The 14,270-nt window shown below is 45.0% G+C and overlaps 1 protein-coding gene across 6 annotated transcripts in view; it reads right to left on the bottom strand.

Moving 5' to 3' along the window:
• Positions 1-12,105, bottom strand: part of rbm47 (RNA binding motif protein 47) — a 42,697-nt gene extending 30,592 nt beyond the window's left edge. For 3 of the 6 annotated variants that reach the window (XM_034291012.1, XM_034291013.1, XM_010901400.4), the window contains exons 1-2: positions 10,996-11,169; positions 10,408-10,576 (exon numbers count right to left, since the gene is read on the bottom strand). The gene's annotated coding sequence lies outside the window, so the exon portion shown is untranslated. Of the gene's footprint in view, positions 1-10,407; positions 10,976-10,995; positions 11,170-11,942 lie in introns of those variants that run through there. The other 3 variants (XM_029118224.2, XM_029118223.2, XM_034291011.1) reach the window with 3 other exon arrangements.
• Between the last annotated feature and the right edge of the window lie 2,165 nt (positions 12,106-14,270).

Here is a 14,270-nt window from a genome sequence, read left to right as displayed (position 1 = left end):
GTCATGTGTGTATGTTCATCCAGTCATGTATGTTCATCCAGTCATGTATGTTCATCCAGTCGTGTATGTTCATCTCGTCATGTGTGTATGTTCATCCAGTCGTGTATGTTCATCTCGTCATGTGTGTATGTTCATCCAGTCGTGTATGTTCATCTCGTCATGTGTGTATGTTCATCCTGTCATGTGTGTATGTTCATCTCGTCATGTGTGTATGTTCATCTCGTCATGTGTGTATGTTCATCTCGTCATGTGTGTATGTTCATCTCGTCATGTGTGTATGTTCATCCTGTCATGTGTGTATGTTCATCTCGTCATGTGTGTATGTTCATCCTGTCATGTGTGTATGTTCATCTCGTCATGTGTGTATGTTCATCCTGTCATGTGTGTATGTTCATCTCGTCATGTGTGTATGTTCATCCTGTCATGTGTGTATGTTCATCCTCTCATGTGTGTTTGTTCATCCTGTCATGTGAATGTTCATCTCATTATTTTATGTTCACACAGTTGTTGGCCATTAGCAAATCAGCATTTCTCAACAGCATATGAACGCACGCATTTGGTATTTAACACTTTGCCACAGGTAAATTCACACCTCCCACAAGTTAAAGAAGGCAGCATTAGAGTAGAAGCGTGAAAGACACATAATAATGTCCCAACAGACGATCTTCTGAACAGTGTGACCCCAAACGTATTGTGGGTTGGGTAAACCATTATATTACCCCAATGTCTTCCATCTTATGTGTGTGTGTATTAGTGGGCCCACCAGTGAAACATTAACCACTGACTCTGTTAATGAAGGACCTGTAATCACTGATTCTTTCTCTCCCACATGCACACACACACACATACACTTATACACACTCAGTTCAAAGATCTCTGCTGGAGATAAAGTTCCCATATGATAAATCTACACTGAATCAGAGCAATAAAGCAATAGACCAGAGGAGAAGGAGGAGGGAGAAATGACGAGAGAGAGAGAGAGAGAGAGAGAGAAAGAGAGAGGGAGAGCAGAAAGAGGGAATAAACAGAGAGAGAGGGAAAAATAGGAAATACGGAGAGAGAGAGCAGGAAGAGGGAATGAAGGGAGAGAGCAGGAAGAGGGAATGAAGAGAGAGAGCAGGAAGAGGGAATGAAGAGAGAGAGCAGGAAGAGGGAATGAAGAGAGAGAGCAGGAAGAGGGAATGAAGAGAGAGAGAGAGCAGAGGGAATGAACAGACTGCTGGTTAGAGACAGAGACCCTGTACACAGGGAGATGATCTGGCGTAGGCAGTCTCATGCTATCAGTAGTCATACTTCCATTCCTGTTGATAAAGACCCTGGTCACAGCAACACTACTAACATGGTGATGGAAGCCCTCCACCACACACACACACACAAACACATACATGCACGAACGCACACACACACATACATGAATGCACACACGCAGGCACGCACGTACACACACACACACATACAGACACATACATAAACGCATGCACGGATTTACGCACACACACACAGACACACACATACATACAGACACCGACACACACACGCATGCACACATGTACGCGCATACACACACAAACACACATACAGACACATACACACACACGCATGCACATATGTACGCACACACACATACATGCACGTACGCACACAACAAACGCATACACACGCACACACACACATGCATGCACGCACGTACGCACACACACAGACACACACATACAGACGCATACACACACATGCATGCACGCATGTACGCGCACACACACACACACACACACACATACAGACACATACACACACACACACATTCATGCACACATGTACACGCACACACACACACACAGTTGAGGTAACAAAGTTGAGGTGACTACTAAGGTAACAGGTTGAGGTAACTGGGATGAGCTAACAGTTGGGGTCACAGAGTTATAGCATTAGATGAGGTGACAGAAGTAAGATAATAGAGCTGAGGTAATAATTGAGGTAAAGAGTTGAGGTAACAGGGTTGACCTAACAGAGTTGAGGTAAAGGTTGAGGTATCAACGTTTAGGTGACAGTTGAGGCAACAGGTAAAGTCACAAGTGTGTCTCAAAGTTACTGGGTTTATTGATCAGTGTTGTGGTTTAGTAACTGCTGCAGGTTCTGTCCAATATAACAGTGACGTAATGTAGTAACTGCTGCAGGTTCTGTCCAATATAACAGTGACGTAATTTAGTAACTGCTGCAGGTTATGTCCAATATAACAGTGATGTAATATAGTAACTGCTGCAGGTTATGTCCAATATAACAGTGACGTAATATAGTAACTGCTGCAGGTTCTGTCCAATATAACAGTGAGGTAATTTAGTAACTGCTGCAGGTTATGTCCAATATAACAGTGATGTAATATAGTAACTGCTGCAGGTTCTGTCCAATATAACAGTGATGTAATTTAGTAACTGCTGCAGGTTCTGTCCAATATAACAGTGACGTAATATAGTAACTGCTGCAGGTTCTGTCCAATATAACAGTGATGTAATTTAGTAACTGCTGCAGGTTATGTCCAATATAACAGTGACGTAATATAGTAACTGCTGCAGGTTATGTCCAATATAACAGTGATGTAATTTAGTAACTGCTGCAGGTTATGTCCAATATAACAGTGAGGTAATTTAGTAACTGCTGCAGGTTCTGTCCAATATAACAGTGACGTAATATAGTAACTGCTGCAGGTTATGTCCAATATAACAGTGATGTAATTTAGTAACTGCTGCAGGTTATGTCCAATATAACAGTGAGGTAATTTAGTAACTGCTGCAGGATCTGTCCAATATAACAGTGACGTAATTTAGTAACTGCTGCAGGTTATGTCCAATATAACAGTGACGTAATTTAGTAACTGCTGCAGGTTATGTCCAATATAACAGTGACGTAATATAGTAACTGCTGCAGGTTAAGTCCAATATAACAGTGATGTAATTTAGTAACTGCTGCAGGTTATGTCCAATATAACAGTGACGTAATTTAGTAACTGCTGCAGGTTATGTCCAATATAACAGTGATGTGGTTTAGTAACAGTTAATGGTAGTGATGTTTGAAACATGTGAAACAGCTGAAGGGAACAAAGTACTTGTTTGTCCAAAAATCCTTCAGAGGATTAAGTATTTCACCACTTCAGCAATAATGTGTGGTGTGTATATGTGTGGTGTGTATATGTGTGGTGTGTATATGTGTGGTGTGTATATGTGTGGTGTGTATATGTGTGGTGTGTATATGTGTGGTGTGTATATGTGTGGTGTGTATATGTGTGGTGTGTATATGTGTGGTGTGTATATGTGTGGTGTGTATATGTGTGGTGTGTATATGTGTGGTGTGTATATGTGTGGTGTGTATATGTGTGGTGTGTATATGTGTGGTGTGTATATGTGTGGTGTGTATATGTGTGGTGTGTATATGTGTGGTGTGTATATGTGTGGTGTGTGTGTGTGTGGTGTGTGTGTGTGTGGTGTGTATATGTGTGGTGTGTGTGTGTGTTTTGGGTCAAGTTCACAGCAGGAGGGTCTATGTTGGAGACAACTTTGCCCTCTGACACTTGCAGGCTTCCACACACACACACATACACACACACACACACACACACACACACACTATTAGAGAACACCCCCACTGTTTGTCAGCTTTTAGCTCTGTGTCCCCATGGATGGAACACATTCCAGAGTGTATTACAAACACACGCTTACTTCGCTATCTAAATGGGGACACCAAAGTTGATTTGCCTTAAAAGAAAAACATAATTTCCTAACCCCTAAACCCTAACCCTTAACCCCTAACCCTTAACCCCTAAGCCTAAAGGGAGCTATTTCTAGGGTGATTTTTTTTTAAAGCCTAGGAATGTGTTTTCTTCACCAATCAACACACTAGTGTGTCACTGTGTGTAATGAAGGGCAAGCAAGATCTGAAAATCAAGTTTGGTTTCATTTTAGCAAATGCTCCCCATTTTATCTTTTGCTCTTTAAGTCATTTCAAATGCAGTCACGATTTGTCCTTGTATGATTCACGATTGTCCTCTAGCTACATAACTTAATTCACGCAACACAGTGGCCATATATCAAGACTGAGGCCTGATTAATACCTTTTCAGAAGTGGTGTTATTAAACCTTACATGTTGGATTTGTGCTAAGAAGATGATTGGAAAGGCTGTGTGAACGGGATGAATTGTACAGGATCAGAGGTAGCTACATAATAGGGGGAAGTTAGCTAGGTAATAGGGGTAGGTTAGCTAGGTAATAGGGGTAGGTAGCTAGGTAATAGGGGGAGGTTAGATAGGTAATAGGGGGAGGTTAGATAGGTAATAGTGGGAGGTTAGATAGGTAATAGGGGGAGGTTAGACAGGTAATAGGGGGAGGTTAGATAGGTAATAGGGGGAGGTTAGATAGGTAATAGGGGGAGGTTAGACAGGTAATAGGGGGAGGTTAGACAGGTAATAGGGGGAGGTTAAACAGGTAATAGGGGGAGGTTAGATAGGTAATAGGGGGAGGTTAGATAGGTAATAGGGGGAGGTTAGATAGGTAATAGGGGGAGGTTAGATAGGTAATAGGGGGAGGTTAGATAGGTAATAGGGGGAGGTTAGATAGGTAATAGGGGGAGGTTAGATAGGTAATAGTGGGAGGTTAGATAGGTAATAGGGTGAGGTTAGACAGGTAATAGGGGGAGGTTAGATAGGTAATAGGGGGAGGTTAGATAGGTAATAGGGGGAGGTTAGACAGGTAATAGGGGGAGGTTAGACAGGTAATAGGGGGAGGTTAAACAGGTAATAGGGGGAGGTTAGATAGGTAATAGGGGGAGGTTAGACAGGTAATAGGGGGAGGTTAGACAGGTAATAGGGGGAGGTTAGATAGGTAATAGGGGGAGGTTAGATAGGTAATAGGGGGAGGTTAGATAGGTAATAGGGGGAGGTTAGATAGGTAATAGGGGGAGGTTAGAGAGGTAATAGGGGGAGGTTAGATAGGTAATAGGGGGAGGTTAGATAGGTAATAGGGGGAGGTTAGATAGGTAATAGGGGGAGGTTAGACAGGTAATAGGGGGAGGTTAGATAGGTAATAGGGGGAGGTAGCTAGGTAATAGGGGGAGGTTAGATAGGTAATAGGGGGAGGTTAGACAGGTAATAGGGGGAGGTTAGATAGGTAATAGGGGGAGGTAGCTAGGTAATAGGGGGAGGTTAGATAGGTAATAGGGGGAGGTTAGATAGGTAATAGGGGGAGGTTAGATAGGTAATAGGGGGAGGTAGCTAGGTAATAGGGGGAGGTTAGATAGGTAATAGGGGGAGGTTAGATAGGTAATAGGGGGAGGTTAGATAGGTAATAGGGGGAGGTTAGATAGGTAATAGGGGGAGGTTAGATAGGTAATAGGGTTAGCGTGCCGAGCCACTGAAATTCAACACTACTATTGTTTGCTCCTTGGGGTTTAAGGCCAGATGTTTTGTAAAAGCACTTTGTGACAACTGCTGATGTAAAAAGGGCTTTATAAATACATTTGATTGATTGATTGACCATACCTTTACCCTAACCCTAACCTTGATCATACCTTTATCCTAACCTAACCCTAACCATGATCATACCTTTACCCTAACCTAACCCTAACCTTGATCATACCTTTATCCTAACCTAACCCTAACCTTGACCATACCCTTACCCTAACCCTAACCGTGACCATACCCTTACCCTAACCTAACCCTAACCTTCACCATACCTTAACCCTAACCTAACCCTAACCTTGCCCATACCTTAACCCTAACCTAACCCTAACCTTGCCCATACCTTAACCCTAACCTAACCCTAACCTTGCCCATACCTTAACCCTAACCTAACCCTAAACTTCACCATACCTTAACCCTAACCTAACCCTAACCTTGCCCATATCTTAACACTAACCTAACCCTAACCTTGCCCATACCTTAACCTCAACCTAACCCTAAACTTCACCATACCCTTACCCTAACCCTAACCATTATAAATGAAATGCCTAAACTTCACGTATTGGTGACTTTAAGTCCCCAACCGTACACAGAGACACACATTTACAGTTTTTGGAACATGAAAGAGATAAGGAAGTAGTTGTCTTTGGTTAATCTCATCCCACTTATTCCCTAGATGACTCTGCAGAAATACACACGTACACACAACCTGTCAATCATTAAACTGCTGTGTGTGTTTTTTCGTTCTTTGTTAACAAGTTTTCCCCTTGTCAGCTGACAAAGGAGTCATGTGATCTCAGACAGCCAATAGGAGAAGAGAGTGGCTAGTCGTCCCATGGTCAAGGTCAAGAAGAGAGCAAAAGAAAGGAGGCAGTGAGAGAGGGAGGAAGGAGGAGTAGGAGGAGGTAGGGAGGGATGGTAGCGGGGGATTGTGAAAGAGAAAAAGAAAGGGGGAGAGAAAGGGGGAGTGAAAAGGAGAGGAAGGGTCGAGAAAAGAGAGGGACAGAAAGGGAGAGTGGAAGAGAGAGAAACAGACAGTGAGGGGGAGGGAGAAAGGCAGAGACAGAGAGAAGAGAGAGAGAGGGGGAGAAAGAGAAGGAGTGAGAGGGAGTGAGAGAGAGAGAGGGGGAGAAAGAGAAGGAGTGAGAGAGAGGGAGTGAGAGAGAGAGAGGGTGAGAAAGAGAAGGAGTGAGAGAGAGGGGGAGAGAGAGGGAGTAAAGGGGAGAGAAAGAGGGTGAAAGAGCAAAGGAGAGATAAACAATGATTTGGGTGAAGTGTCGAGGAGACGGGAGAGAAGAATCAACGTGTCACATTCTGTGTGTGTGTGTGTGTCTGTGTGTGTATGTGTGTGTGTGTGTGGGTGGTATCTGTGTGTGTGTATGTGTGGTGTATGGTGTGTGTGTTTGTGGAGTGGTGCGTTTGTGTGTGGTGTGTGCGTGTATGGTGTGTGTGTTTGTGTGTGTGTTAGCAAGGTCGTATAGGATTGTTACGCTTTCTCAGTTTTTCTGAACATATTCCCCAGAACGTACAATTCATACGGGGGTTGAGAGAGAACGTTTTGGGGTTATTTAGTTGTGGGATTATTTAGTTGTGGGGTGATTAGTTGTGGGGTGTTTAGTTGTTTAGCTGTGGAGTATTTATTTGTGTGGTTGTTTAGTTGTGGCGTGTTTAGTTGTTCAGCTGTGGTGTTATTTAGCTGTGGGGTTATTTGGCTGTGGGGTTATTTAGTTGTGGGGTTATTTAGTTGTGGGGTGATTAGTTGTGGGGTGTTTAGTTGTTAAGCTGTGGAGTATTTATTCATGTGGTTGTTTAGTTGTGGGGTTATTTAGTTGTGGGGTGATTAGTTGTGGGGTGTTTAGTTGTTTAGCTGTGGAGTATTTATTCGTGTGGTTGTTTAGTTGTGGGGTGTTTAGTTGTTTAGTTGTGGGGTGTTTAGTTGTTTAGCTGTGGGGTGGTTAGTTTTGAGGGTGCTTAGTTGTAGGGGAGTTTAGTGGTCAGAGGTGTTTAGTTGTCAGGCTGTTTACTTGTCAGGCTGTTTAGTTGTAGGGGAGTGTAGTTGTTGGGCGTGTTTAGTTGAGGTTGATGAGGGGGCCAGACAGGATGCATCACAACGTTGGCACACACACACACACACACACACACATACACACACACACACACACACACACACATACACACACACACACACACACACACACACACACACATACACACACACACACACACACACACATACACACACATATGCCTGGTAAGTCATTCTTAATTAGATTAGGTGAATTAAAAGAGGCCTTTGTCAGAAGAGTGTTGCATGTTTTATCCCCTTTCACTTTCAGACAGTACTGTTCTCTACATTCCTCCCTCTTTCTTCTCTCTTTCAGACCTGGGGTGAAGAATACAGCCATTGTCCTGTTCAGGTATGTACTCTTCTACTGTCACTCAGTTGAGAGGAAAGAGAGAGGGAAGGAGAGAGAGAAGGAGAAAGAGAAGGAGAGAGAGAGACAAGAGAAGGAGAGAGAGAGAAAGAAAGAGAGGGAGAGAGAGGGTCCTGTTACAGGTGCTTTTCTCTCTCTTTTTTTCGAATTGTTGATCTATTCACATCTTCAACACAAATGCTCTCATTCTTTCACTCACTCACTCACTCACACACACACACACACACACACACACACACACACACAATGCAGCGTCAGGCTAAGGTCACATGACTGTCACATGGTCAGTCCCATGCCTCTTAAACAGAAGTGTGTGGGAACAGGTTTAACTCTATGAATCATCTTATCTTCGGGTTGTTTTTGGGGTTAAGGGTAGGACAGTAGAATAAGGAGGATGAATGTTGATGAGTGCGTAAATGATTGTGTTTTTAGAGTCTTCTCATCAACTTGCTCCTTTAATATTGACCCCCCTTTCTGTTTCTATACCTCTCCTTTTGTCTCTTTGTGTCTGTGTTTTTGTGGAACGTCTGATAGTGACAAGATAAACATCACAAACTGGAAACTGGTTCAACTCTGAACAACTTACAAGTGATCCGTGTCAACCGACCTACCCCTGTATTATACCACAACAAACACATGGAGGAACGGCAAGGAAAGAGAGAAAGAGAGAGGGGGATGGACAGGGAAAGAGAGAAACATTTAAGACAGAGGCAGAGAGTGTTCAGGTTATTACAGAGAGTGTTCAGGTTATTACAGAGAGTGTTCAGGTTATTACAGAGAGTGTTCAGTTTATTGTAGAGAGTGTTCGGGTTATTACAGTGAGTGTTCAGGTTATGACAGTGAGTGTTCAGGTTATGACAGAAAGTGTTCGGGTTATAACAAAGATCATTTTCAGGTTATGTAGGGTTGATTTCCATCAGTGATTGCATCATTATGAAACTGTCAACCATTCATGGGTTTTTGAGTTTACTCAACGTATCTTTAGGACACGTAGGCATACTAATGCCCACACACACACACACACACAGACACACACAGACACACACAGACACACACACACACACACACAGACACACACAGACACACACACACACACAGACACATACAGACACACACAGACACACACTGGCACACACACAAACACACACAGACACACACAGACACACACTGGCACACACACAAACACACACAGACATACACAGACACACACACACACACACACAGACACACACAGACACACAGACACACACTGGCACACACACAAACACACACACACAGACACAGACGCACACACACACACACACACACACAGACACACACACAGACACACAGACACACACTGGCACACACACAAACACAAAAACACACACAGACACACACACACACACAGACACACACACACTCTCACCGGGCAGAACTAGGCCCTGTTGAATCCTTGCTCTCACCTCCAGGCACAGAAACAAGCGGGAGGGACAGGGGTGGGAGGGGTTAGGGATAGGGGAGTGGGCAGGGACAGGGGTGGGAGGGGTTAGGGATAGGGGAGTGGGCAGGGACAGGGGTGTGTCTCCTTCACACTTCGCTACCCTTCAGGAAATAAATGGAGAGAGGTGAGAAGGAGTCGGGGTAATGTAGTAGAAGAGAGGGACCGGGTAATGTAGACATAGATAATGCAGTAGAGAGAGGAGTCTGGGTGATATAGTGAAAGAGGGGGTGAACTGGGTAATGTAGTAATGTGTAAAGTAGAAGATGAGTCTGGATAATGTAGTATTAGGTAATGTATGTCTACCTGACACCTGCTGTACAGCAGAATGCTGTCACATGAACACAAGCTGAGTCGGTTGACATGACAACATACCTGGGGAGGGACAATAAAGTTCTCAACAAGGTGTGCTTCTCTTAATGAGCCAGTTGGACAGGACTCCCTAACTGGAGGATTTAGAAGGAAGTCCCTCCCATTTCACTGCATTGCCTTTCTAGGATTGGCCTTTTGGCCACTAGAGGCTCTGTGATTGGCCTTTTGGCCACTAGAGGCTCTGTGGTAAAACAGCATAAACTGTCGGCTTTCATTTGTTGTAAGGTTATAATGACCCCAAGTTCTACAGGTGACAAAGTAGGAAGTACTCTGTACCCAAACCTATTACACTCACAAATACACATTCACCCACAAATACACATTCACACATTAATGTGCACATACACACGTCTCACACGCACAGACACAGCAAGACAATATTAAAACAAACTTTCTGTCACACTGGGACTCATGAAGGTTAAGAAGAGAAAAAAGTTAGAAAGTCAGTCAAAGACAGACAGACAGAGAAATTCAGACATGAATAGTGACAGACAAATAAACAGAGGCAGAGAGAAACAGACAGAGAGGCAGAGGGAAACAGACAGAGAGAGGCAGAGGCAGAGAGATTCAAAGAGAGGCAGAGACAGAGAGAAACAAACAGAGAGAGGCAGAGACAGAGAGACAGACAGAGTGAGGCAGAGACAGTCCGACAGGCAGACAGACATCTTGTTTCTTACCTGGTAAAGTAGTGAATGTGAGAGTCACGTCCGAGGATCTGTTGCCACCATTTAAAAGTCCAACTGTCTCATATTCTCTCCTCCTCGCTGTCGTCTGCTCTCTCCGTTCCTCTGACTTGTTCTCTACCTCCGTCCACTGGTTCTTCCAGTCTGGCCAGTCTCCTGTCTTCTATGACAGGACCGTGAAGCGGCAGTTAGCTCAGCTGGGTTTGGGATTGAAACACACCCCAACACACACACACACACACACACACTAACCAGTCAACACACACACACCCCAATACACACACACACTAACCAATCAACACACACAAGCTAGCCAGCCACAGTTTCTGTTCTCTGATAGTGTGAGTGGGCTTCTGAGTCAGTTCTTTCATTTCTTCCTGTCTCTCCTCTGGTCTCCAGTGCCGGTCTCACAGTGAGAGAAGGTCTGCCGTTGGAGGGAGGGAGGTTACTGATAATTAGTGGGTCTGTACCTGACTCTCACTGACATAAGCCCCACATTCCAGAGCACAGACGGAAAAGAAAGTTTGGAAGGAAAACACACACACACACACAGACTGAAGTGCACATGCCCAACCAGTTCACCTGCTCCCTCTGTCTCTTCACTCCAGGCCGTTATGGCCACCCGGTGGTGCCTGGACCAAATGTTTGTCCTCCAATCCTCTCTGGAACTGAGAACATGAATGTCTCTGTTCTGTCTCTCTCTCTGTCTCTCTCTCTGTCTCTCTCTCTGTGTCTCTCACTCTGTGTGTCTCTCTCTCTCTCTGTCTCTCTCCCTCTCTCTCTCTCTGTGTCTCTCTTTCTCTCTGTCTCTCTCCCTCTGTGTGTGTCTCACCCTGTGTGGTGTACACTATCTCTAAAACTCACCAAACCAGAATCTGACTCCCTCTGTTCTCTGTCTGTCCTCCCTCTCCCTTGCTCTATCATTCCGAGTGGGAAATGCAATCCTCCAAAGGTCCTTGCCAGTGTTTTGTGTGTGTGTGTGTGTTTGCGTGCGTGTGTGTGCGTGTGTGTGTGTGTGCGCGTGTGTGTGTATGCCCAAGGCTGGATAAGGACCAGAACAGCATTCTGATACATTACAGGTGTCTTTCCTGAAAACCATGTTGAAGCCATCCTTACTGACCACACACAAAGAAACACGCAGACAGACAGGCAGACAGGCAGGCAGACATGCAGACAGACAGGCAAACAGGCAGACAGACAGACAGACAGACAGACAGGCAGGCAGACAGACAGGCAGGCAGGCAGACAGGCAGGCAGACAAACAGACATACACAGGCCTTTGAAGGATTGTGTTTCCTGTCCAACATATCACATGACAACTCAGGGGTGATGGCACTTCCTGTGTTCCCTCCACAAAGGTGTGATGACATTCTTTTCATCCATCCCATCATTCCACCTCCACTTCTAGACTGTTCTATGCCTCTCTCTTTCTGTCCCCCACAACCCCTCCTGTCCACAGTGGGACCAATATGTTCTTGTTGGGTCCATTTCAGTGAAACCTCTTCTGTCAATGTGTGGACTCCGCCTACCTGGGACCCACGGTCTGTTCCATACCCACGGTCCTCTTCCTGTCCCCGGCGGTCACCGTGACAACTCCACATTGGCGTGTGACAGGACGGCGCGACAGTTGGTAGCAGCAGCACTGTGACAGGCAGAAAGGAGAACTGATGACCGCTTGTGTTTAGAGTGACAACACACACACTGCGTACTGTCAAGTTCCCTAAAGTGTGTATATGTGTGTGTCTGTCCATATGTCTGTGTCTGTGTGTGTGTGTGTGTGTGTGTGTTTATATATTAGGAAGGTGAGGTTGAGTCAGAAATGGACTGAAACTGAAATATATTTCAACAAGGAGGGGAGATAAGGAAGGAGGGGTGAAGGAGGGAGAGAGAGGCAAAGGGAGGCAGGGAGGGAGGCTAGGAGAGGGAGGCAGGGAGGGAGGGAGGGAGGCAGGGAGGGAGGCTAGGAGAGGGAGAGGGAGGGAGGGAGGCAGGGAGGGAGGCTAGGAGAGGGAGTGGGAGTCCGAGAAAAAGAAAGAGGGAGGGACAAAGAGACTGGGAAGTGGCAGTTAAGGGATATTGCTCAATAAGAGAATTCCTTTTAATACTTACTCAACCTGCTGACTCCTGTAAATCACTCACACAAACACACACACACACACACACACACACTCAGACACACACAGACACAGACACACACACAGACACAGACACATACAGACACACACACACAGAGACACACACAAACACACACACACACAAACACAGACACACACGAACACACACACAGACACACACACACACACACAGACACAAACACACACAGACAGACTCAGACACATTAGCTATCCAAAGCTGATTGCTCATAAAAACTCCTACTAATCCTAATCCTAACCCTAACATTAACTTAACCTCAAAAACATTTGTACCTAAACTTAACCTAGCCCTAATGCTTAACACTGACCGAACCAGAAATGCCTAACCCCAAAGGAAAGGCTGTCCATGAGTGGAGGGCCTCCCATGTAAAGGCTGTCCATGAGTGGAGGGCCTCCCATGTAAAGGCTGTCCATGAGTGGAGGGCCTCCCATGTAAAGGCTGTCCATGAGTGGAGGGCCTCCCATGTAAAGGCTGTCCATGAGTGGAGGGCCTCCCATGTAAATGCTGTCCATGAGTGGAGGGCCTCCCATGTAAAGGCTGTCCATGAGTGGAGGGCCTCCCATGTAAATGCTGTCCATGAGTGGAGGGCCTCCCATGTAAAGGCTGTCCATGAGTGGAGGGCCTCCCATGTAAATGCTGTCCATGAGTGGAGGGCCTCCCATGTAAAGGCCATGTAATTTCAGCCTGCGAACTCACACACGTACAGGTATAAACACACACACACACACACACACACACACACACACTCTCCAAACACATTACAAAGCAAGACAAAGGGAAGGGGAGTGGACTTCCAACAAGTCAATAGAATATTTAACAGAACATACATAGAGAACATACAGAACCCACATAACACATAGAGAACATAGAACATACAGAACCCACAAAACACATTGAGAACATAGAACATGCAAAACCCACCGAACACTTTGAGAACATAGAACATACAGAACCCACAGAACACATAGAATACATAGAACATACACAATTCAAGAACAAAGAAAACATAGTACAAGCAGAACCCATAAGAAAGAGAACACAGAAACCAGAACACCTGTTGGGAGAGGAGGGGGGGAAATGATGTCTCATTATTATTATTTATCCTGTTCCTGGTTTATTCAGTCAGTCTGCCTGTCTGTCTGCCTGCCTGCCTGTCTCTCTGTCTCTCTGTCTGTCTTCTTTCCTACACCCCCTCCCAGTGGATTTGGGGGCTCTAGCTGTTAGAATGTTAATCTGTCCAAAGCCATCACATCACACACTAAAACATACACATTAGATGATGGACCAGCTACAGTGTGTTGTGGTGAATGACCTTGTTCTCTATACGAACGCTACTGTTCTTGCTTTTATCAGTCTAATGACAGCTGAGACCACAACCTTCTCAGAACCTGTGTGTGTGTATGTGTGTGTTACACATTTGTAATGGAGTCTAATTCAGTACTGACGAGTGAGAGAGAGATCTGACCCAAACCTACTCTCTCTCACACGCACACACACTCACACACACACACACACACACACACACACACACACACACACACACACACACACAGAGTGCTTGTACCCTTGTGACTTGTTCAAGGTCTCATGTCTTTAGTTGGCCATTACAGCCCAAATACCCTGATAAAACTCAACACTGTATCACAAATTCAGCACAGAATAAGACGTTTCAATCTAATTCATATTGTGACGTTAATTACATG

This window comes from Esox lucius, chromosome 25 (assembly GCF_011004845.1).
Source record: "Esox lucius isolate fEsoLuc1 chromosome 25, fEsoLuc1.pri, whole genome shotgun sequence".
Taxonomy (NCBI): Eukaryota; Metazoa; Chordata; class Actinopteri; order Esociformes; family Esocidae; genus Esox; species Esox lucius.
Note: the sequence above shows the minus strand (reverse complement) of the source record. Positions and strands in the feature narration are given on the sequence as shown.